Below are 25,284 nucleotides of genomic sequence, written 5' to 3'. Positions count from 1 at the left end.
GAATAGATCTGGCTTGGATCTGCAATTGGAGTCAGTCAACACAGGTTATACCTACTTAATAGCATTAATAGAGTTGAAAACTGAAACAGATTGTTTGAGGCAACATTACCCCGGAGCCATTTCAGCAGCCTTTTTGACATTTAAGTTGTGTAGATTCTTCATCTCATCAGCACTCCCCTCAGCTCCACTCTCTATTTTCTTTCCATTTTCTGATGCTGTGGCACTTCCATCAATTTCAGAACTTGAATTGAAAATTAGTGCACCTGTTTTAGCTTTCCATCATAAAAGGACTTCTATTCAGATAGTTGCTTCGCTTTTCTTTGGTTAAATAACAAAGCATAGTGGTTGGACAAAGACTCTAATTCCTGCAAATGATAGCAATTTAGAATCTTCAGCCAAAACTATCATTCCAGATGGCATTGAATTGAAAGACATTCAACCAAGAAGATAAAGAAGGTGATCTCCAACTGTTCTGGACCTCCGTATATGTAGAAGTATCTATCAAATGTCACTTCTTCAAACAATTGATCCTCATCATCTTGTGCTTGCGCTCCCTTCTTATCAACTTCAATACCAGTTTCTGTAATCAGAAGATCCATGGTCTCCTTGCCTACAAGCTCAAGCACTTGCATTCGCTTTGCAGTAAAAGCTTTTCCACTCTATAAAACAATGGCACAGAAATAAGTGATGCACTAATTAAATTTTCAGAAATAAGCAATCCTCTCTACCTGAGCATCAAGATACATGAAGCTTTCCTCTATAACTGAGGCACTATTTAAAATAACAAGCACATAATCAAAACAACAATATCATGTGTGTGTGCATTTATATGTATATCCATCTATGTACAAGTAAATTGTATATCACAATCAAATTCTGCATGAGGAAAGCAAGTGGGAAGAGATACACACCAGCTTTCAGCACCAACACCATGTTGAGGGCACCCTACTTCAACTGTCACCAGTCTACTTGTGTTCCGAACTAAAGCATTGATTATGGCCCTATCTAGTGGCGTAATTAAGCGAAGATTTATAACCTGTTTAAACAGTAAACCAACACTACCATATTTAAAATTGATACTTGAATGATTTTAGGTCTTACACCAACACTACCATATTCATTTAATGTATTTTATACCTCAGCACTGATCCATTCCTTCGCAAGAATCTCAGCTGCCTGAACATCATAGAACACAGTTACATTTAAAAGGGGGGCGCAAAAATTTACTAACTGTAACCAAAGGAAATACAAACGAGAATTTGAAAGATATGCAATGTCAACAAACAACAATGATCACTAATGTTCTCATCGAAGATGAATACAAAAGTGTTTACTGAGGAACTACAGCAATACTATATGAAAATGCTTAGCTGCAGTTCAAAGTAATTTCATCCACAAAGCTAAAAGCAATGTCACAATATCATAGAGACTAATTCAAGGCTTAAAACTCTACATTAAGCGTGGTAGTGACAGTCAAAACCACTATACCTTGTAGAATCTAGGCTAATTACTAGTTAGCATACCATACCAAATACAGAGATGCTCCCGAAATTTTTCAAGTTCAAACAATAGCTTCATTTTCTCAACTTAAGATCACTTCTTGTGCAAAAGCACTGTCCTCCCATGGAACAAGCAACGTTAGGTTATATATCTAAATGACAAAGATCACATGACAAACCTTAATGGCATAGCCCACCATCCTTGAAAAAGTTCTAATCGTGACATCCTTTCCTTCTCTCTCAACCTAGGAGACAGAAGGTAATAAATTTTAAATAACAACAATAGTGAATCATGATAAAATAAATAACACAACACAGCAAAGCAACCACAGAAACTATCATAATCTTAAGGAAAAATACCTTAGCTTTCCCTATTGGGAGGCAAAAACTGGAATCAAGAACGTTTGCCAAAATAGGGAAAGACTCACCATATCTGAAGCACAAAAGTCACATTGGATAATAATAATGATATATACGGATAAGGTTGATATATTACAACTTAATGCTGCACTGAGTACTCACAACAACTCATTTTCAAGGAAAACAACAAGATCAGGGTCTCTAATGGTAGCTTTTAGCAGTCCACGAGCATCTTCAGATGAGCATGGGGCCAGCACTTTCAAACCAGGGCAGGCGCCATACTGCACTGCGAAACAGTACAAGACATTCCATATATGTCATCAATGGTTATGTGTGTCGTTGATTTATAATTTTATCATTGAAAGCATATTTGAGATTAGTAATGAAGAAACTCAACATGTTCACAACAAGAAACGATACTGTGTAAATCAAATATTAGGCTTGGAGGTACTCAAACCTTAAACCTAATAAATACCTAGTGAAAATGAAGAAGGAAAAAAAGAAATCTGATATTCTCCCTATTGACAACTGGTAGGTTGAAACTTATTGATACAATTGTTTGCAACCGTCCAAATTGGACACTAATTTAATACTCTTCAATTATCATCTATATATAGTGCTTTAGAGATATGTAGTTACTATATATCTCTCATATTACCTTAAGGCTAAAGGCAATGATGCTTAATAACGTGTCATTTGTTTAGAAAACAACCAAGCGAGTAAAGAACCATCACTTGCAAAAGAAGCTTGAGGAACCATACCTGGAAGTGTTGGGCACCTACACCAGCAGCAGCACCATTTGGTCCCCAAAAAACAATAGGTACATTTATCTAGCCAGCTGACCTGTAATTTGATTTTACAGCAGAATTAATGATGTGGTCAATTGCCTACAACAAAATGAAGATTGAGATCCCTTGGAGACATTAACTGTGAAAGAAAGGTGCCCAACAAAATATAAAGAGAAACTCATATGCAACAAGAGTTGAGATACAAGATTTGAAATTAATTAGCTATTAGTTAAAGCTCCAAAGTAAGTTTGACCATCGCAACCAAGTAAAACAAATATAAATAGCATATCAGAAATTTTCTCTGCGCATGGTATTGGGGATGACAAAAATATAAAACAACTCTAACCTACATTGAAAAATTAAACATCATAAACTCCACAACGGGCCTAAGACCATAATAAGCAACACCTACTCCGATGCCTACAAATCCAGCCTGCAAAACAAGCATTTATACATGAGACAAAAGAATTATGGAAAAACAAAAAGAATATGTATATACACACACAAAAGTCAATCATCATTGTAGAAATTCAAGAATTCAAATCAGCAAGTTCACCAAACAAGAGAGAATGAAAATAATTTGGTAAATTAAGCATGGAAATTAACAAAAGGAGCAAGCCATAACAAGTCTAATAGTAGGTCCCACCTCTGTGATTGGATTATCAACAACCCTGTCGGGTCCATACTTCTCCAAGAGCCCTTTGGAAATCTCTACAAAGGTAGTATAAATTGATGGTTATATGACCATGGACATCTATATTCTTAATAGAGAGAGAGAGAGAGAGAGAGAGAGAGAGAGAGAGAGAGATTTAACCTTGTATGCACCTTGGTACTCCCCAACCTGCAATAAGAAAAGGGCACATAAGGAAAGAACAAAGTGAAATCTTATTAAAAAGTCACAAAATTTGAGATGCTACTAAAATAGCATACTTTTTGTCTTTTTTATATTTTTTGGGTCATATCACCTCTCTACTTTTTCTGCACATATTTTCGTAAAAAGTCAAAAAGTTACTATAATAGCATATTCCCAAACAATCCCCAATCACAATCCCCAATCGGAGGTAGAACTAGCGCCCTATTTTAATTTTTAACTCAGAAAAAGAATGAGATAGAAATTTGAGGACAGGCAAAAAAAAAAGTCAAGCCTAAATTAGTACAGAGTCCATCCTTCCGTAATCATGGATTGATGAGACCAACACAAGTTTATGGCGAGAGAATTTAAAGGACGAATGACCTCTGTAAACAAATATGGAGGGTATGAATAAGGAAATTATGCACCTCTGAAATCCAAGAAAAGACAAACCCAATATACAATTTATTTAAATTCTCATATTTGTGACATGCCTGGCCAAGGATTGTATCTTCACTAGCCTTCTCCAATTTATCCAAAGGAACCTTATGCCGTTTATCATTCTCATCTTCACTTCTCCTTGAACTGCAGATCCTTCCATATCATCCTCCTTCGAAGATTCTGAGTCCTCCTCAACCACATTCTGCATATCCACAATGCTAATTGCTGCAATCTTAGCAGCCTCAACAACCTGCAGCATGAAACCATAACATAAAAGGGTTACAAATAATGTACCAACGACATCATGCAGCATAGCACTGAATGTTAGGAAAATAACACATGGACATTCGAGAACCATGTTTATGTATTGTCACCCTCATTTTAGATTGAAAAGCATAATTGTCTATTTTGTAAAAACCAGCAAATGAAAAATGAAAAAACCAACAAATGCAAAAATAAAAAATGAAAAAACCAGATCATCTCAAGTATTCATAAGATACTTATAAAGCCTAATACACATGATTTTAATTCTGAACTTGTTTTCATTGTGATATGCATTGTGACCAGTCTTAGCAATTTTGACTACAACAAACAATTTAGAAATTCTTGAGGCTGGATACTTCTCGCACGATTATGAGGCGGATCTTAAGCAGAGTGCCGAGCGTGACGAAGCATGTGAAGGCAAAGGGCTTGGACAATGTGTTCTATGAATCAGTAGAGCAAGCACTACAGAAATATGAGAATTTCAAGAGAAAGGTAACTGTCATTCAAGACTTGCGTGAAATGACAGGTAAGGTTCTCCATTTCTACAAAGGAGATTTTCTTGATGAATTGCCTGGGCTTGTTGACTTTACTGTATTTCTTCACCTCAGCCCTAGACAGAAGCGTGAAGTTGAAGAATTAAAGAACTTAGTTAGGAAGTTCAAAATCAGCTCGGATTGGAGTGTGTGCCGGAAGTTTTGTTTTTCTCGTGAGCCTTTAGTGTTTTTTGAGCAAAATGGATGGGAAATAGTTCCCACATGAAGACATATATCTCCTTGAAGCATATTGTCTTCTCTTTCATTTTTAAATCTTATTATGCGAATGGTGAACCTTATAAATTTGAAACTAAGGTTTTTGCTCCTCTGAAATTAAGGCATCAAGAGGCTAAGTATTTGTAACATCCAAATAGAGGTTTATAGGAAGGAAAAAATTTCAACATTTCAAGTATTTTGTTCTCAACAAAAACCACAACAACACACACACAGGAGTTACAGCGTGAGCTGATCAACAAATCAGGAAAAATACACTAGTTCATAAAATAAAAAAAATAAAAAATAAAAACAGCTAAAATTAAGGCATCAAGAGGTTAAGTATTTGTAACATCGGAATAGAGGTTTACAGGAAGAAAAAAAATTCAACATTTCAAGTATTTTGTTCTCAACAAACACTACCACAACCCACACACAGGAGTTACAGCGTGAGCATGATCAAAACTAACAGCCAATCCATGAATCTACACATTTTCTCACAAAAACAGTTTCTTCATATGTAGCATCATATCATTTTGACCATTTGCATTATATAGCATGATCAAAACTAACAGCTAAGAAAGTACTCTAAGATTATGGAATGCAATGTGATTAGTGAGACAAGAAAGTCTTTTTAGATAGTTTTATAAGGGCCTACAAAAATTTATCAGATTGGAATACGATTGACGAAAGAAAAAGAACAGTCGCCCCTTTCACGTACGGGGCATTATCAGAACAAAAATTTCCATGTGACTAATTAACAAATGTGTCTACTATTACCACTAATTCAGCTATATTTCTATACAATTTATACCAAAGGGTTCAAGTAAGCTGCTGCACAGTTCTTTGTAATCTATTTTTTAATATTATTATGTCAGTTCTTATCTTTGGGTGATGGGTTATATTACCAACGTTCCTTCAGTGATTTGATTATCATCTGAAGAATCAGAGGGTTGAGATTTGGGTTTACTCATGATCCGAGAGTGTCCATAACCGAGACAGCTTCCACTTGCTTCAGAGAGCTGCATGCAATATTTGATTGTGGTAACTCAGTCAAAATCTAGATGAAAAAAAAAATATAGATATATATATCTTTGGGCCTATACTAACAAAACTAACCGAATTGTGGAAAGCTCAAAAAGATGGAAGGACCTAAACTCGTTGATAGTAGCTGCAATTTGTGACATGGGCAGTTTAGCCTAACAGAGAAAAACAAGATAAAGAACATTCGAAAGATGCCAAACCAAAATAACCAAGCTTCTATAATGTTTTTGACTTTCCATAGCACATGCTAACAATTTCACAAGAACACGTCAACCAACAGCAATAACAAGAGTTTGATTTGTTGCATTGCAGCTGGTAGACCCACAATATCAGATCCAAATGCCTTCAGTTTTCAATGTGTTAACCGAGTCAAATGTGTGTGTGTGTGTGTGTGTGTGTGTGTGTCACTTGAAAGTGAAATTATATCGTATAAATCACAAAACACTTCGGAGAAGCAACAGTCGCTTCTATTTTTCAATCAAAGAACCAGCATGGACATAAAACAGGTGCTCAACAATGAAGACGGTGTACACGAATAGTTGAATTGAGACTCAAGGTAAGCATGTAGCAAGTTACTAATTCAAATTAAAATATCCAATAAGATGCACTGTAATCATTAAGATTGTACCAAAAAGAGATTAATCTTACAGTGATTTTATGGAATGTTAATCCAAAAATTGATCAATTACATTGCATACTAGCATAGCATGGTGAGTGAAAAATTCAATGGAAATAATATTCAACTTCCTTTTGATTTGTTACAATCGAACTCCACACTACATGCATGCAACCAATTTCTGATGCTTAGCAGAAAAAAGAAAATAGTATTCGTCAATATAACTTACGCAGTATGTACTAAATACAAACAATATACAAAGCTCATGCAGTGAAAAATCTTATACAATTTAGTGTCATCGATACTGTTTTTTACCTGTGCAAGAACATCAACAGCTAGTTGGAGACTAGGTTCGAATGTCTCGGGGACAACCTGTAAGAGTTTCAACTAACACTCAAGATATGATGTAGTTTGAACAAATATTTGATCTTTATATAGATAATGCAAGATATATTAGTACTGATTAAATATTTATACACAAGTCAAACAAGAATAATGAGCTCCTAAAACATAATCCTAAAATAAAATTGTAAGATTAACCTATATAGGCAATTAGGAAGAGTGAAATAACTAATGAAAACAGCAACAGAAATGTAACGTTGTTGCTCCCACCTTTTCCAAATTGAGGCCATGATCAACGTCATGAGCACGAACAAATGTCTTGACATTAGGGAAATACTTGCTCAAAGGCCACACTGTTCTATAGTTTGCACCGGGGTATCTAAAGTTATTGCTGCTGCACATGCTCCTTCAGCACCAACTTTATGGAGCACCTAGTGGCCACAAATACAAGCAACATGTCAGACAATGAACCTATAGCGATCTCGGTTGTCCCTTTACTGTTCTGTTGTATTCTGGACTCGGTTCCATGAAGTTGGTAGTGGTATCTATCTTGTTGCCGTCCTTTAAATTCACTTGATTGAGTTTTAGGATGTTTTGAGCAGGGTTGTTACAGGTTGGTTAGGCCTTGGTTTCAATTCCTTCTTGTCCAGTTTTTAGGCGATCCGCTCGAGCGGGTCTTCTTGCGCTCGAGCGGGGATTGCACACCTCCAGTATTTCGTGTTCTTGCAAAACTTCTGCAGATGTGATTTTTACGCTCTAGCGGGTTTGTTTACGCTCGAGCGGTAGCGCTCGAGCGGGTTTGTTGGCGCTCGAGCGGGTAGTACCTTATGGGTATAAGTTCTGGGAGAGGGAAATCTACGCTCGAGCGGACTGGTTTTCGCGCTCGAGCAGAAGTGCTTTATTCTTGTGTCTTGGAGCTCGAGCGGGCCTCATTGCGCTCGAGCGTGTCTAGATTTTTGTGCTTTGCGCTCGAGCGTTGTGTTCTCCGCTCGAGCGGGTCGTGCGTATATGAGTTATCCGCTGGGTGATTTTAAATCACTTTTTACTTTCCTTTCTCTCTCCTACTTTTTCTAAAACCCATTTTGAGAGCTCCTCTCTCTAAAACCTTGACTTCTCTCTAGGTATTGATCTAGTAGGAGTGATTTCATCACCTTTGGCCTTTACGAAAAAGTTGTTGATCGTCGAGGGTTATCTTTTGATCTGAGAAACTCGTGGGTTGGAGCATTTTCGTCTTCTTCACCTTCTTGGTTGGGAGTCATCTTTTGAGGTAGGGATCTCATACTCCTCTTTATGAGTTTTGTCTTTAAATTTGGCATTTCGATATGTTGGGGGTTGTTGGGTAATTTTGAGAGAGTTTGGGCCTTTGTGTAATTTTACAAAAGTTAGGGTTTTAAATATATAAAACCTAAATGCATGTTTGGCATGAAGGAATGAAATAAATGTCGAAACATTGATGAAAACGAAACCGTGAGGGGTTGAAGTGTTAATTATGGAAAATGCCCTAATTACATTGATTGATTAATCTGTATAATTAATTGTTGGGAATGAGGGATTGAATTGAAAATATGGAAATTGGAAAGGAAGGGATTAGAGGGTGTAGTTGGATCGTTTATCGCTCACCTAATTGAAATGTTGATTTAACATCCATTTTGTGCATTTATTTTCTACTTAGAAATAACTACTTTGGGCTATCGGTGGAGGATAGTCTTGATTGTTGTAGGCAATGCATGATGATTAGGCGAATTAAAACTAATCGATTGAATGCATCATAGAGCATGACGGCGGATAGAATACATTAATTTTATGTATTGATTGATTGTGTATAGAACCTTTGTGTTTATATGCATTGTGTGTAGAGGAGGAGATAGGGGATGTACTCCGCGGTTTAGGGGAAGATGGGGGATGTACCTCTAAACCGGATAGTGTTGGGAGGAGATGGGGGATGAACTCCGTAGATACAACTCATATGCTTGTCTAGAGAAGTGAAGATACAGCTCATAGGCTTATCTTTGTGAAGTGTAGATACAGCTCATATGCTTGTCTAGTGAAGTGTGGATACAGCTAATATGCTTATCTGTTGATGTGTAATGCGCTTATCTGTTGATGTGTTGGTATAGCTAATATGCTTATCTACTAAATAAAGATGGAAAATGAAAAGTGACATAGACTCGTATGTTATGAAATTGTGATGTGATATATGTGGATGTATCAGTGTTGGCTATCTATCAATTGCTAATCTTTTAGTCATTGTTCATAGTTGGTTTAGTATATCTCTGCTGAGCTGTGGCTCACCCTAAATGAGAACATCATTTTCAAGTACATGTAGCATGCCACCTCCAAGGACATAGCTTGGGAGGCTAGAGGCGGACACACTTTTGTTGTCTTATTTCCTTTGATGTATTACATGTAAATTCAAGCCAAGGGCTTAATATGTAATTAAGTTAGTACTCTCTTTTGTAACCAAGTGTTAACGTGGAAAGCTGTAAGCCCGTAGGGCATTCGCTTTTGTTGTTAACATGTAATACCTTTGTAATGAAGTACTCTGATGAATTTAAGAATGTGGATCCTTTGTATATAAGTGTATGTTTATATCGATGGGTTTAATGTTATTTTTTGAGGGCGTTACAACTTGGTATCAGAGCGTACCGGGTTCGAATACTTTGGGTACGTGGGAAGTGATTAGGATCACAATGGGTTTGTCTCGCTTGATAGAGACTTAGATGTGGTGTCATATGCTATGTGCTTAATTGATAACATGTTTATGTGACTATGTGGGTATGGGATTTAGTTTCTAGGATGTTGATTGGATCCTTTGGTTTCTGTGAGTCTTGTTGGAAAGGCACTTGATCAATGCTGTTTCTAACCAGAACTCTAGTAACGCCTCGGGACTATCATTATCCGGAAATGAAATTCGTAAGTGTTTATGTGTTTATGTGCTTACGTGGAGTGAATTACAGTTGTCCACGCATTAGGACGCGAGTGTTATAGCTTCGACACATTTGTGAATGTTCTAATAGTCTTGGTTACCTTCATTAGGATGTCAGGACGAGGACGTGGTAGACGTGGCAGGCACGGTAGGCAGGAGGTACCTCTACCGGATGACGTTCCGGTAGTGCAGGAGGGAGTTGGTCAGGCCAACATGGCCGAGCCAACGGGTCAGCAGGCTATGGGCGCCTTGGCCCGAGAGATAGCGGGGGCTTTGGGTATTCTCAGAGCTGAGAATCAGGTTGCTGAGGCAGGGCCTTCTTTCTTGAAGAGGGAATTCTTCTGGTCTAACCCGGACGAGTTTGTTGGGGATCCGAAGGAGCCACTTAAGGCTGACGAGTGGTTGGAACAGATGGAGAAGACGTTCGAGATGCTTGGCATCGAGGACGGGGCTTTAAAGGTGACCTTGGCATCCTTCCAACTGAAGGGAGATGCGGGTCAATGGTGGAAGTACGAGAATGGCAGTGTTGGTGGTGCATGGGAGGCGTTTGTGAATGCTTTCCAGGAGAAGTTTTTATCTTTAGCTGCAAGGGAGAAGCTGAGGGAACAGTTTTGCTAGCTTAAACAGCAGGGCTTGTCTGTGGCCGAGTTTGAGGCTACTTTTACCAGCCTGTCCAGGTTTGCACCTGAGCTGGTGGCGTCCGAGGAACGCCGTTGCTTTGAGTTTGAGCGGAAGTTGAGGCGAGGCCTCAAGTTGAGGGTTGGTGGATCTTTCATCCGAGAGTATAGACGTTTGGTGGATGCAGCAGCTCATATGGAGCTCATGATGCAGGAGGAGGATGAGGGGCAGAGAGGCTCCAAGAGGAGCTAAGATGGTCAGGGTGATGGTAGGAGGCAGAGGGGTCCTAATCCTCAGCAGTCTCAGGGTGGTTTGGCTAGGTCGACCTTTCCAGTGCCGAGTGCAGGCTCCGGGAGAGGGGGTTAGGGGGATTTCACCTGTTACAAGTGTGGCCAGCTGGGTCACAAAGTTTCGGTTTGCCCGCAGAAGGGAGGGGGTCAGCGAGCTGCTTCTTCATCAGCTAGACCTCAGGGCCAGAGTCAGGGCAGAGGCCAGTCCTTGTCTTGCTATCAGTGTGGACAGCCTGGGCACCTGAAGAGGTTTTTCCCATAGTTGAGTGCCACTTCAGGAGCGTCTGGTTCCAGACAGACGCAGAGTTTTCAGCCAGCTCAGTCTGTTCAGGCCTCGAGGGCCAACCCGAGAGCTTCGTCATCCCAGTCTGTGCAGCAGTCTTTTGCTCCTAGAGGTGAGCAGCTGGATCAGGGGCCTACAGGGCGTGTGTATGCTGTTACCACGCAGGATCTAGTACCGGCTCAATTAGTAGTGAGAGGTACTTTTCTGTTTTGCAACTCGGTTGCTAGTGTGTTGATTGATACGGGTGCGTCTCATTCTTTTGTATCTGCTACATTTGCATCTGTGTTGGAGTTGGAGTTAGCACTATTGGCATCTCCTATATGTGTGGCATCGCCTGTTGGTGGTGAGTTGATCTTGAAACAAGGTGTTAGGGGTTGTGATATAGAGGTCACCGACCATAGGCTTCCTTTTCCTTTTGTTGTCATGCCTATGAAGGGTTTTGATGTTATTTTGGGTATGGACTGGCTATCGTCATACCGAGTTGTTATTGATTGCTACCGCCAAAGGGTCACCGTATGTACCTTGAGCGGGGAGTGTTTCCATTTCTTGGGGGACCGGGTTGGTAGTGTGTTGCCACCGGTGTATGATCCGTGAGGGCGGAGTGAACTTAGTGGTCTACCTGCTAGCTTTGAGAGTGGTGAGGGTGATGAGACCCTGATTGTGTTGCCAAAGGTGGTTTGTGAGTATTCGGATGTTTTTCCCGAGGATCTCGTTAGTTTACCACCTCACCGACAGATAGAGTTCTCTATTGATTTAGTGCCCGGCACAGCGCCGATTTCTATGGCACCTTATCGTTTTGCCCCAGCCGAGTTGAGTGAGTTGAAGATTCAGCTCCAGGAATTGCTAGATAAAGGTTTTGTTCGCCCTAGTGTTTCGCTATGGGGAGCACCGGCCCTCTTTGCTAAAAAGATAGATGGTGCCTTGAGATTGTGTATAGACTACCGGAAGTTGAATCGGGCTACGGTCAAGAATAAGTACCCTATGCCCCATATAGATGATCTGTTCGACCAGTTGAAGGGTTCCCGTTGTTTCTCTAAGATAGACTTGAGATCGGGTTACCACCAGTTGAGGGTCAGGGAGGAGGATATTTCTAAGACGACATTCCGTAGGCGGTATGGCCATTATGAGTTTCTGGTGATTCCATTCGGGCTTACCAATGCACCAGCAGTCTTTATGGACTTGATGAACCGGATTTTCTGGGAATTCCTAGATCGCTTTGTTGTCGTCTTTGTGGATGACATTCTTATCTATTCGCCTTCAGAGAAGGAGCACGAGTCACACTTGAGAGTGGTGCTTGAGTTACTTAGAGCCCATAGGCTGTATGCCAAGTTTGGGAAGTGTGAGTTCTGGCTAAGGGAAGTTAAGTTCTTAGGCCACGTGGTATCCGAGGAAGGGGTGTCTGTTGATACATCCAAGGTAGGGGCAGTGCAAGATTGGGCACAACCTAAGAGTGTGTTTGAGATCCGCAGTTTTCTGGGATTAGCTGGGTATTACCGTCGGTTTGTGAAAGATTTCTCCAGGCTAGCTTCGCCGTTGACTAGATTGACGCGGAAAGGGGTCAAGTTTGTATGGAGTGAGACTTGTGAAAAGTCTTTCCAAGAGTTGAAGGTTAGATTGACCACCGCTCCGGTTTTGATTATTCCGGAGAGAGGGTTGGGTTATGCGGTTTATTGTGACGCCTCACGAGAGGGTTTGGGTTGTGTGTTGATGCAAGAGGAGAACGTGGTAGCTTATGGCTCGCGTCAGTTGAAAATTCACGAGAAGAATTACCCTGCACATGACCTAGAGTTAGCGGCAGTGATCTTTGCCTTGAAGATTTGGAGGCACTACCTTTATGGTGAGAGGTTCGAGGTGTTCTCGGACCACAAGAGTTTAAAGTATCTGTTTACACAGAGAGACCAGAATTTAAGGCAGATGAGATGGATGGAGTTCATGGAGGACTATGATTTTGAGTTGCACTATCACCCGGCAAAGGCCAATGTTGTGGCCGATGCCCTTAGTAGAAAATCCATTAGTGATGTAGCTTGTATAGCCATCCGGGAATGGGAGATGTTGGATACGCTTGGTGAGTTTGATTTGCTTCTGGGCGAATCTGTTGAGACTGCGACCTTGTTTTCTGTTGTTGCGTAGCCTACACTTGTGACTAAAGTGTTAGAGGCACAGAGAGGTGACCTTGAGGTAGAGTCCTTTCGAGAGAAGATCTCCAGTGGGAAAGTGGAGAAGGGTTTGACGGTGTATCTCGACCAGAGTGTGAGATACCGAGACCGTTTGTTTGTGTCGGAGTTTTGCTGAGAGGAAGTACTCCGAGAGTTCCATCATTCACACCTTGCGATGCATCCGGGAGGCACTAAGATGTATCGGGATTTGGGTCGCCAGTTTTGGTGGCGGGGTATGAAGAGAGATGTGGCTGTTTTCGTATCGAAGTGCCTTACTTGCCAGCAAGTGAAGGCTGAGCATCAGAGGCCAGCGGGTTTGTTGCAACCCTTGCCTATTGCCGAGTGAAAGTGGAAGCATGTCACTATGGACTTCGTTGTAGGTCTTTCGAGGACTCAGCGGGGTAGTGATGCCATTTGGGTGGTTGTAGACCGGTTGACTAAGTCAGCGCACTTCCTTTCTATGCGCGTGAGAGATTCGGTGGATCATCTCGCTGACTTGTATATTCGGGACATAGTGAGATTGCACGGGGTCCCAGTGACGATCGTCTCAGATAGAGATCCTCGTTTTATTGCTAGGTTGTGGCAGAGTTTGCAGAGTGCCTTGGGTACTAAGTTGACCTTTAGGACGGCCTATCATCCTCAGACTGATGGGCAGTCCGAGCATACTATTCAGATCCTTGAGGATATGCTTCGAGGTTGTGTCCTGGACTTCAGTGGGACGTGGGAGAGGCACTTGCCATTGGTAGAGTTTGCCTACAACAACAACTTTCAGTCTAGTATCGGCATGGCACTGTTTGAGGCCTTGTATGACCGACCATGTAGGTCTCCAGTTTGTTGGGCCGAGGTGGGTGATGCGCCTTTGTTGGGTCCAGAATTGGTGAGGGAGACGACGGAGAAAGTTGAGCTTATCCGTAGGAGGCTTGTTACAGCCCAGAGTCGCCAAAGCAGTTATGCCGACCGTAGGAGGAGGCCTTTGGCGTTTGAGGTAGGTGATCATGTTTTCTTGAAAATATCACCTAGGCGAGGTCTGATGAGGTTCGGGAAGAGTGGAAAGTTACCCCCTCGGTTTATTGGTCCCTTTGAGATCCTCGAGAGGATTGGGGAAGTGGCTTATCGTTTGGCTTTGCCGCCGCAGTTGTCCGGAGTGCATGACGTGTTTCATGTGAGTATGCTTCGGAAGTATGAGCCGGATCCATCCCACGTGTTGGATTGGACCAACTTGGAGGTAGACGAGGATGCCTCGTATGAGGAGAGACCGGTGCGGGTCTTGGATATGCGGGATCAAGTCCTGCGTGGCAAGACCATTCCTTTGGTAAAGGTTTTGTGGAAACATCACGGAGTGGAGGAAGCCACTTGGGAACGTGAGTTGGAGGTCCGTGAGAAATATCCGGACTTGTTTATTGATGAGTAATCTTATATTTAAATTTTGTAATGTTGTTGGACTTAAGAGCTTTATATATGTCTTAAGTTGTAAAACATTGGTAATGTTTTGGTTTAATGGAAGTATGTTGTAGAATTTACCTTGATATGGGAGTTGATTATGATATTGCATATGTTGGCCATATTGTAAAATTGGAGTTGTATCATGTATATTGATTATGATATGAACTGTGAACCATGTATGTTGGAAATGGTTGGAAATGGAATATGTTGTGAAATGCCTCTTGAAAAGAGATGGAATTGACCGGTAATGGGTCGAAATGTTTAATATTATGTCGTAATATTGTTGAGAATGGAGAAAAGAAAAAAAAAAAAAACTGTTTTTGAAAAACTTGTGTTTAATTTCGGGGACGAAATTCTTTAAGGGGGGGAGGTTATAGCGATCCCGGGTTTACCCTTGTTGTATAGTGATCCGGACATGTGTCCGTGGATGTTGGTAGTTGTTTATTATCTTGTTTGCATGCTCTTTACTTGTATATTTGCGTAATGGGATGTGTTGGGCAGGTTTGTTACAGGTTGGTTGAGTTTAGAAACCAAAACTAGTTGCCCAGATTTTGACCTGTCCGCTCGAGCGGGGGTTTTGGCGCTCGAGCGGGAATTGCACCCTTCCAGTATTTTCCTGTGCAGTGTTAGACGCTCGAGCGTGGAGTGGGACGCTCGAGCGGGGTTGTGTGAGTGCCGCTCGAGCGGGGAGTTGGAAGCTCGAGCGAAGACCTGGTTCTGTAAAAGTTCTGGGAGTGTGTATCCGCCGCTCGAGCGGGATTGTTGATGCTCGAGCGGGAGTCTGTGAGTGACGCTCGAGCGGAGTGTTTGACGCTCGAGCGGGGCGACTGGGTTTAAGTCCCGAGTTGTGACTTTTCAAATCACTTTTTCACTTTCTCTTCTCTCTCCTACTTTTCCAAAAACACCATTGTTGAGCCTCTCACTCTAGAACTCTACATTCTCTCTAGGTTTTGATCTAGTAGGAGTGATTTGCTCATCTTTGGCCTTTACGAAAAAGCTGTTGATCATCGAGGGCTACATTTTAATCTGAAAATTTCGGGTTTTGGAGCACGTTGGGTTTTGTCATCTTCTCCTTTGGGGCTCCAGATTTGAGGTAGGGATATCCTACTCCTCTCTATGGATTTTGTCTTTAAATTTTAGTATTTTGAGATGTTGGGGTTGGTTTGGTAATTTTGTGAAAGTTTGGGACTTTTGTGTTATTTTACAAAAGTTGGGGTTTTATTCATAATAAACCTAGATGCATGTTTGGTATAGAGAAATGGAATGAATGTTGAATCATTGATGAAAATGGGACCTAAGGGTTGAAATGTTAATTATGGGAAATGACCTAATTACATTGTTTGATTAATTGGGATAATTAATTGCGAGAAATGAGAACATGAAATGGAATTGTTGAGGTTGGGAATATATGGGGTTAAAGGGTGTAGGTGAACTATTTGTCACTCACCGAAATGAAATGTTGATTGAATATCCATTGTGCATTTATTTTCTGTTTAGAAATAACTGCTTTGGACTATCGGTGGAGGATAGTCGTGATTGTTGTAGACAATGCATGATGATTAGGCAAACGGAAACTAATCAATGGAATGTGTCATGGAATTGACGGTTGATAGAATACATTAATAGTATGTATTGAGTGATTGTATATAGAACCAATGTGTTTGTATACGTTATGTGTAGAGGAGGAGATGTGGGATGTACTCCGCGGTTTAGGGGAAGATAGGGGATGTACCTCTAAACCGGATAGTGTTGGGAGAAGATAGGGGATGAACTCCGTAGATACAGCTCATATGCTTGTCTAGAAAAGTGAAGATAGAGCTTATATGCTTATCTTTGTGAAGTGTGGATACAGCTTATATGCTTATCTATGAATGTGGGATATTGTTGTTATACATATCTGTTGAGAATGTGGATATAGCTTATATGCTTATTTGTGAATGTGGGATATAGTTTTATACATATCTGTTGAAATAATGATAGAGCTAACATGCTTATCTGTTGAAAAAGGAAAAATGAAAAGTAACTTGGGCTCATAAGTCGTATGACATAAATATGTGATTTATGTGAATGTATCAGTGTTGGCCATCTATCAATTGCTAATCTTTTAGTCATTGTTCATGGTTGGTTTAGTGTATTTCTACTGGGCTGTGGCTCACCCTATATGGGAATATCATTTTTCAGGTACAGGTAGCATGCCACCTCCAAGGACTTAGCTTGGGAGGCTTGAGGCGGACATACTTTTGTCGTTTTCTTTTTGATGTATTACATGTAATTTCAAGCCAAGGGCTTAATGTGTAAATGAGTTAGTACTCTTTTGTTGTAACCAAGTGTTAACTTGGAAAGCTGTAAGCCCATAGGGCATTTGCTTTTGTTGTTAACATGTAATACTTTTGTAATGAAACTCTGATGTATAAAAGAATGTGGTTATTTCATATGTCAACGATTGTCTTATTTGATGGGTTTAATGTTATTATTTTGAGGACGTTACAGCTGCTGTGGCCATGTATTCTTAGCCTCTGCTGGATATGGATCATTCAATTAGGTAATTTCTAAATCCACTTGAAATGAATGCTATTCAAATGCAGCCTAAGGAAATTCTTTGAATTGTTGCCATAGTATGTTAAACTAAATGGATATACTTTCTGATTCCAATATCATGCTTCTTGAAACAAATTTTCTGCCTCAATGCAATTTAGAAAACAAAACCAAATCAAAATAAAACAAGAACAAAAACAAAAACAAAAACAAAAAAAATACCGCGTTTCTTAGCTACTTCTAGTTCTATAGACTATAGCACAAGGACAATTGCCAAAAAGCACTCTATCTATTCACTAGCTCGGTTTCTTGGCAAATCACCCCCCACAAAAACACACACACACAGGCGCGCGCACACACACACACACACGCAGTTTGAATTAACAAAACATTCAGTCATACACCTTGAATGTATATTACAAACATTACCCCTGGTGCAAAACCCAAACATCCCAATTATAAACAATAATGTTGTGGGTGGTATTTGTTACAGTGGCCTACAGATGGCCTTTTGGGAAGAATGCAGGTACTGAGATGTCAAGGTAATCACCAGTGAGTCGGTGAGAGATCAAGAAGCCTTAGAAGATAGGAAAGCAGGCGGTGCAGGGGTCTTGTTGTATACCAGATATGGTAAAGATGGTTGCTAATGGTAGTGATGCTTCAACGTCTGCATAGAGGCCTCCTTATATAGGATGGTCAAACCATTGAGGCCAGCTCACTCTTGGAGAGGTAGCTGACCCTCATTGTTTCAACAAGAATGAAGTATCCCAGCCACCTTTACATCCTAAGATCAAATCTTGGGATTTGTATTATAAAAGCAACAATATAGGCATCATGGGGGGCTTTAGTGTTGCATATGATACAATTTCCAAAATATCATGTCATGATTAGAACACTTGTCTCTCTAAGACTGATCAAGGTGCAGACACCCTCGGGATAGGGGGATGGAAAGGCACCAAAATGAATCCCTAACTCTAGCTTCTAAGCCACATACCTGTAATGATGCCTAAGCAAAGATTCCAAGGCCTAACACCGAACCTAGGTCATCAAGGTATTGGATGATGGTGTTGGAGATGTCTGGATCAGTAAGAGACAGCTTTATGGACAATGAGGAGACAAGACAAAGTAAGGTCATGGTCTGTCAGAGGACCACTCCACCAAGCCAAATGGAATATAGAGCCATGTTGCTACCGAGCACAGTTAGTCGAGCAGGGATGCCTCGAAACCTCGATACAATTACGTGGTGCTCTGACCACGCCTCGGGATGCCCTATGTTGGTTCATCATGCAGTGACATGGCTAAAAGCTACGGCATTGAGCTTGTTAGCTAGCCAAGATAACATACTTGGAGGTGTCTATGCCCTTGCTTAGGCTAGACTCAAAACCCCAATAGCTTATTTTGGAAGATGACACGTGCCAGTATGGGTTGCCACTTGACAATCCCTTGTCTGAGTTGGAGACGATATGGTGCCAATAAGGCCAACCACAAGGTGAAGGGTATTCAGGTACAGCAAATGTTAATTATCACTGTAATTTGAGTACATCTTGTGTTACAAAGAAGTGCCAATGGGAGGGTGCCTTATATATGAGCAGGAGGCTTTTAATGCTATGTAGATGTATAACAATGTTATATGAGTGTTCTAAATAGTATAATACTAAGCACCAAGTTACTTGTATGCTTTGACAGTATTCTTAAGCTCAGGATCTTCCAATATGTTTCTGGCACTCAAAGGAACATCTGCAAAAGGCATATCAATGGTAAGAATGCCATAATAATCTAATGTAGTCAAGTCAGTAAAGAGCAAGGCCAGCTCAAATTCAGTAAAGTGCAAGGTCAGATCAAAGTTCAACAAACAAGATGCCCAAATGTAACCCAGCTATCATATATAACTTAAGTCAATTACTCATTTAATGCTTCTATTGTGTCACCTTCTTGTACTTCCCTATTTAAACTTTTAAGCCAACTAATGGTCATCTATAACTATATAGCCTCACACATTCAATCAACTGCAAATATAATGCACTTCAATTTTCGTTTTCCAGACATGACTAAACCAAATACTCACTATGGACCACATTAACAAGGGTAAATCATCCAAGCTCATTTAAAAGATACCGTTGCTGAACTGAACCAGGGAATGGAATGTACAAAAATAGTTGTAAAACTAGGAAAGAGAACACTTACTATATTCCTTCAACACTCTTTACTGCTAGTGAGCTGAATCCACATTGGGGAAGATCAGGCACCCCTTTTATGTAAAGCATCACCGGGTTTTCATTGACATCCTACGCTAAAAGCTAAAAGCTAAAAGCAATCAATAAAAATAGACTCTTAACAAATAAACAACTAATTTTGTTTGCTCGATAATTGAAAGGGAAAATACTTGAGGCTCAGTATCCTTCAAAGAAAGGCCAGAACTCTCAAGCTTATTAGTGGGTCTGAAGTCCTCGTGCATGTTAGGATCATTCGGCATGGTAGTTGAGTGTTGCATCCCATGGTGGTTAAAGGATCCAACTGCCTATCAACAATTAAAGAAAAAAATATTAGCAAGTATCATTTATATGGCCATCAAAAATTGCTCTAAAGATAAAACCACACACTTGTGGCTTAAAATTTCAAGAAAACCCTTTTTTTGGTTTTCCGAGTGGATTTTAATAATGCAAGCATTTTGGTTTACAATTTTGTGATTAAGCATCCTAGAAATCTAGAATCAGATGGCTATGAACATATCAAGATCCTAAGTAGTTTATTTAACTATAAGTCCTTTGAAAATAAGAGAAACATGAATAAAAAAGAAACAGTTCAAACAAAGGGAATCCTTTGGTTTTGATGCAAATAGAGACATAGCCAAAAGACAAAAAAAAAATAAATAAATAAAATACTGTAAAACCAAAAAATACAACATTTAAAGGCATAGGAGGGAATGAAGGAGAACTGAATTAAGAAGAAAATGGACTGTCAGTAGAATAATGGAGTCTCTTAACGTTTCAAGACAGATGATACCTGAGTTATGGATAAAGAGAGCATTAGTGTCTTTCAATGTTTCAAGGAACAAAAACACACACACACTACATGTATAAGAAGATTATATGCTACATGTGGGATTAAGAAGATTATATGAACACTATATACCTTATATATATAATGGATTTTATAAATAAAAAAATGAAAAATAAAAAAATAAATAATGTGTTAGGGCCCACCCTGATCAACACCTCCCTCTGACCTTGTTGGGAACCTTTCCAATTGAGTTTCAATGGACCATTTGCGCTCTTTAATATCTCTCTCACACTAAACCAAATATCTCATTTTCAGTAGATCATGTCTCCCAATTTGTACATAGCCCAACTGATCTTCAATGGATAATGGTCAACAACATATTTTATGTTATCTAAAATTATCCAATGAATTAGATATATTTCTTAGCCATTTCAACTCTCTTTCTCCGTAATGTTTCCTGGATGGCTATTGGGCTGGGTGGCTAGATGACCGCTGCTCAACCCATCATTCTTAGTCCCAAGTTTACTCTCTCGTGCCTTCAAAAAGCAAAATGTTGTCGCTCAATCAAGTATTGAAACTAAATATTGGGTCCTTGGAAATGCTTATGCTATATAGTGTGGACGGTGGATGCAAAACCCACTAAGCTTTGTGGGTGTGTGTTACATATAAGAATCCATAACATTATTTTACTTTATTTGTTAGGCATATTCTTTATCAAACAATTTGTAATTCAAATATTGAGTTGTAGAGTAGAGTAGAGTTGTAATTCAGATCATATTGTTGTAGCTATGCAAGATTTCCAGGAAATTATCTTGCAGTTTCTTTCTTTTAATAACATATGTGGGAACATTGACACTGTGTTTGCTTGGGTATTTGGAAAGAAAAGGTAAGTGAAATGTAAATAATATATGTACAATTCCCTTCAGCTGTGTTTGGTTGGGGGATTTAGAGAAGGACTATTTACTAGTCAACTTGGAGATCCAGCTTCTCTGTCACGAGGCTCCTCTCTCTCTAAATTCTTTTTCTTTTCCGTAACCAAAGCTCACAACGGGTCGAAAGACTCGAAATAGTTCTAAGACGTTGCGACCCGACGAAGGTGATCTTAACATTTTGGTATCAGAGCCAGGTATGTTCGACAATCGTATCAATCTCCTTGAGGTGGAAGTCAGCAACCTCTCTGCCTTCCAAAAGCGCGGTCATCTTGGAATTCAAGAAATGTTTGTAGCCTTGCATGTCCGCTTCGACTAACTTACGGCCTCGAGAAAAGATGATCCATGTAAAGCTTCCATTGGCCATTCTTTTGGTCAGAGCATGCCCCCCGAAAATCGCTCGATTGTGCCACGACTCACTAAATTGGACTTCCCCAGGTATGATGGCAGCAATGACCCTTTACGTTGGATTTTTCGCTCGGAACAGTTCTTTGAATTTCAAAAAATCCAAGCCAATGACCAGGTGACACTCGCAGCATACCTTTTAGATGGCGATGCACAACTTTGGTATCAATTTGCCAAGAAGGAGGAACGGATTTGTACGTGGACCACACTTCAAGCCGAGCTCCAAGCTCGCTTCGGCCCCACACAGTTTGAGGATTTTTTTGGCGATCTTACCAAACTACAACAACGAGGAAGTGTTTGTGAGTATCAAACACAGTTTGAAAGATTATTAACCCGAGCAGGTTCTCTCACGCTGCAGCAGCAAATTGGGGGCTTTACTAGTGGACCCAAGGAGTCTATTTGAGTGGAGGTACAAGCCTCTCGGCCTCTCTCTCTCTGTGCTACCGTTGGCCTTGCTAGGCTTTATGAAGCAAAGGTCACGACTGCCAACAAGAGGCCATCCAACTTGAATCAACCACCCATTTTTGTCAATAAGGGCCAAGAACGCAACACAATGCCCACGTCCCCTATTTCGCAAATTCAGAGGTTCTCACCATCTGAGATCAAGGAACGCAAGCAGAATGGGTTATGCTTCCATTGTAATGACAAGTACGAACCCAGCCATGTATGCAAGAAATTGTTTATCATGGAGGCTTGTTGGCCTGATGAAGATGTTGACGTGGAACCTAACGAGTACTCTATCGAGTATCAAGATGAAAGTGAGCACCATGAGAACCCACCAGCCATCTCTCTTCATGCCATGCCTGGCATTCATGCTCCTCAAACCATGCGGGTCTTGGTTAAGATTCTTAACCATTCGGCCATAGTCCTCGTGGACTCCGGAAGCGCGCACAATGTTCTCAAGGAAGAGTTGGTGACAAGAGTGGGTTTAAAACCCGACTTGTGTGGAAGGTTGGATGTGTAAGTTGTGAATGGCGAAAGGTTATCTAGCGTCGAAAAATGCAAGGGGATGCCCATATGTCTTCAAGGAGTTCTGCTCACTGTGGACTTTTACCTATTGCCCTTAGAACGTTATGAGTTGGTCTCGGGTGCACAATGGCTGCAGACTTTGGGCCCAATCTTGTGGGATTTTTCAAAACTCCAGATGCAGTTCAAACTAGGAGACAAAAAGGTATGCTTACGGGGGCTATCTAATCCTATTCCTAAATTTGTAAATGAGACAGATATACATCGAGAGTCCTGCTGGCGCAAAGAATGTTTGGTCATTCAATTGCATGCCATGTATGGAGTGCTGCCAACTAGTCAGTCCAATACTACTGATCCACACATTCAGTCTCTCTTGGAGGTGTTCCCTGATATTTTTGAAAAGCCCATCGACCTACCTCTACAAAGAAGCCATTACCACAACATACCTCTGTTACTAGGTAGTGCACCGATAAATGTTCGACTGTATCAATACTTGCATTTCCAAAAAAGTGAGATTGAAAAATTGATTAGAGAGATGTTCTCCTCAGGAATTATCCGCATCAGCAATAGTTTGTACTCTTCCCCAGTCATATTGGTAAAGAAACACGATGATCATAGCGCATGTGCATTGATTATCGCACTTTAAACAAAATCACGATCAAAGATAAATTTCCCATCCCCATGATCGATGAGTTACTGCATGAGCTCCACGGTTCTCAATTTTTCACCAAACTCGATCTACGATCAGGATATCACCAGATCTGGGTCCGCCAGGAAGACGTGAAAAAAACAGCATTTCGTACTCATCAAGGGCATTATGAATTTCGCAAGATGCCATTCAGATTGAGTAATGCCCCATATACTTTCCAATCTTTAATGAATGAGGTATTCCACTCTTATTTGTGAAAATTTGTATTGGGACCATGTCCATCACTTGGATTTGGTACTTACTACCTTGCGGGCTCACAAATTATTTATCAAAAGGGAAAAATGCACCTTTGGCCAGTCATAAGTGCTCTATCTCGGCCACATCATCAGCAAGGAGGACATTAGTGTAGACCAAGAAAAAATACAAGCAATGCTAGATTGGCGGAAACCAGCAACTCTAAAATCTTTACGGGGTTTCTTGGTACTTACAGGGTACTACCGTAAATTCATTCAAAATTATGGTCGCATCGCCAGACCCTTAACTGACATGCTCAAAAAGGATAACTTCATTTGGACACCTACTGAAGAGGAGGACTTTACAAAACTGAAGCTCGCCATGACCACGTCCCTAGTGCTTGCTCTTCTTGATTTTTCTCAACCATTCATGATTGAGTGTGATGCATGTGGTTCCGGAGTTGGTGCGGTCTTACAACAGCAGAATCAGCCAATTGTTTTTTCAGCTAGGCCTTACATGGACGCAACTTGGAGCTCTCCACTTATGACAAAGAAATGCTCGCTATTGTTCTCGCCATCAAAAAATGGCAATCTTCTTGGCCGCTCCTTCATCATCAAAACTGATCAAAAGAGCCTCAAGTATCTGTGGGATCAACGCATCTCCACTGACGCGTAGCAACGTTGGCTCTCCAAACTCATTGGGTATGATTTTATCATTGAGTACAAAAAAGGAGTTGATAATACAGTTGCTGATGCTCTCTCTCACCAAAATCACGATGATATCTACGCTCTCTCACAACCTGTTCCAAGCTAGTTGCATCCCATCTAAGAGGAGACCGCATCCGATCCAACTATATAGAACTTGATCAAGTTGATCACTGATAGTGAAGCTGTGGGCCCATGGCGGCATGCCGACGATGTCCTATCTTTTAAAGATCGGATTCACCTGCTTCATACTTCTGAACTCATCCCTCAAATCATCAAGGAATTCCACACCACCACCCATGAAGGTTTCCATAAAACTCTCCAACAGATTAGCTCTGTTTTTTATTGGAAAGGGATGCGAAGCACTATGCCCAGTTTCATTCAAAATTGTGGCACTTGCCAACGTCACAAGTTCCAAACTCTCACCCTTGCTGGTCTCCTTCACCCGCTGCCTATTCCAACTCAGATTTGGGCCGACATCTCAATGGATTTGCGGACGGGCTACGACTATCCAAAGGCAAAATGGTTATTTTCGTGGTGGTTGATCGCTTATCCAAGTATGCCCACTTCATGCCTTTGGCGCACCCCTACACAACTATCAAGGTAGCCCAGGTTTTCTTTGAGAACGTTTTCAAGCTACATTGCATGCCCGAAAGCATCGTCTGCGATCATGATCCTACATTTACAAGTAGTTTTTTGGACTACCCTCTTCAAAATGCAAGGAACTGATTTCAATTTTAGTTTGGCATATCACCCTCAAATGGATGGTTAGACGGAAGTTGTCGACCGTACGCTGGAGATGTACCTGCGATGCATCAATTCAAATAGACCTAAGGAATGGACCACTTGGCTGCCATGGATCGAGTACACCTACAACACATTCTCACATAGTGCTACCAAATCCACATTGTTTGAAGTAGTCTATGGTCGAACTCCTCCATCACTGCTTACTTATATTCCGGGCCCCACTAAGCTTGAAGTCAGAGACCAAGCTCTACAAGCTTGGGATGAGATGTTACGGGTGATTCATCACCGGTTACAGTTGAGCCAAAATCGAATGAAACAAATTTAAAATTTGAAGCATCGTGAGGTTGAGTTTTACGTCGGTGACTGGGTTTACTTGAAGAAACAACCATATCGGCAATCCAGTATGTCCAAACAGTTCAATTAGAAATTGTCACCAAAGTTTTTGGCCC

General features: G+C 40.7%; 1 pseudogene; it reads right to left on the bottom strand.

The window, feature by feature from the left end:
- Positions 1-704: 704 nt before the first annotated feature.
- LOC114323073 (pyruvate dehydrogenase E1 component subunit beta-1, mitochondrial-like) lies at positions 705-7,352 on the bottom strand (annotated as a pseudogene).
- Positions 7,353-25,284: the final 17,932 nt, after the last annotated feature.

This window comes from Camellia sinensis, chromosome 6, assembly GCF_055761805.1.
Source record: "Camellia sinensis isolate YWXY chromosome 6, ASM5576180v1, whole genome shotgun sequence".
NCBI classification, from domain to species: Eukaryota; Viridiplantae; Streptophyta; class Magnoliopsida; order Ericales; family Theaceae; genus Camellia; species Camellia sinensis.
The sequence above is the reverse complement of the archived record's forward strand: the minus strand, read 5'-3'. Positions and strand labels throughout refer to the sequence as shown.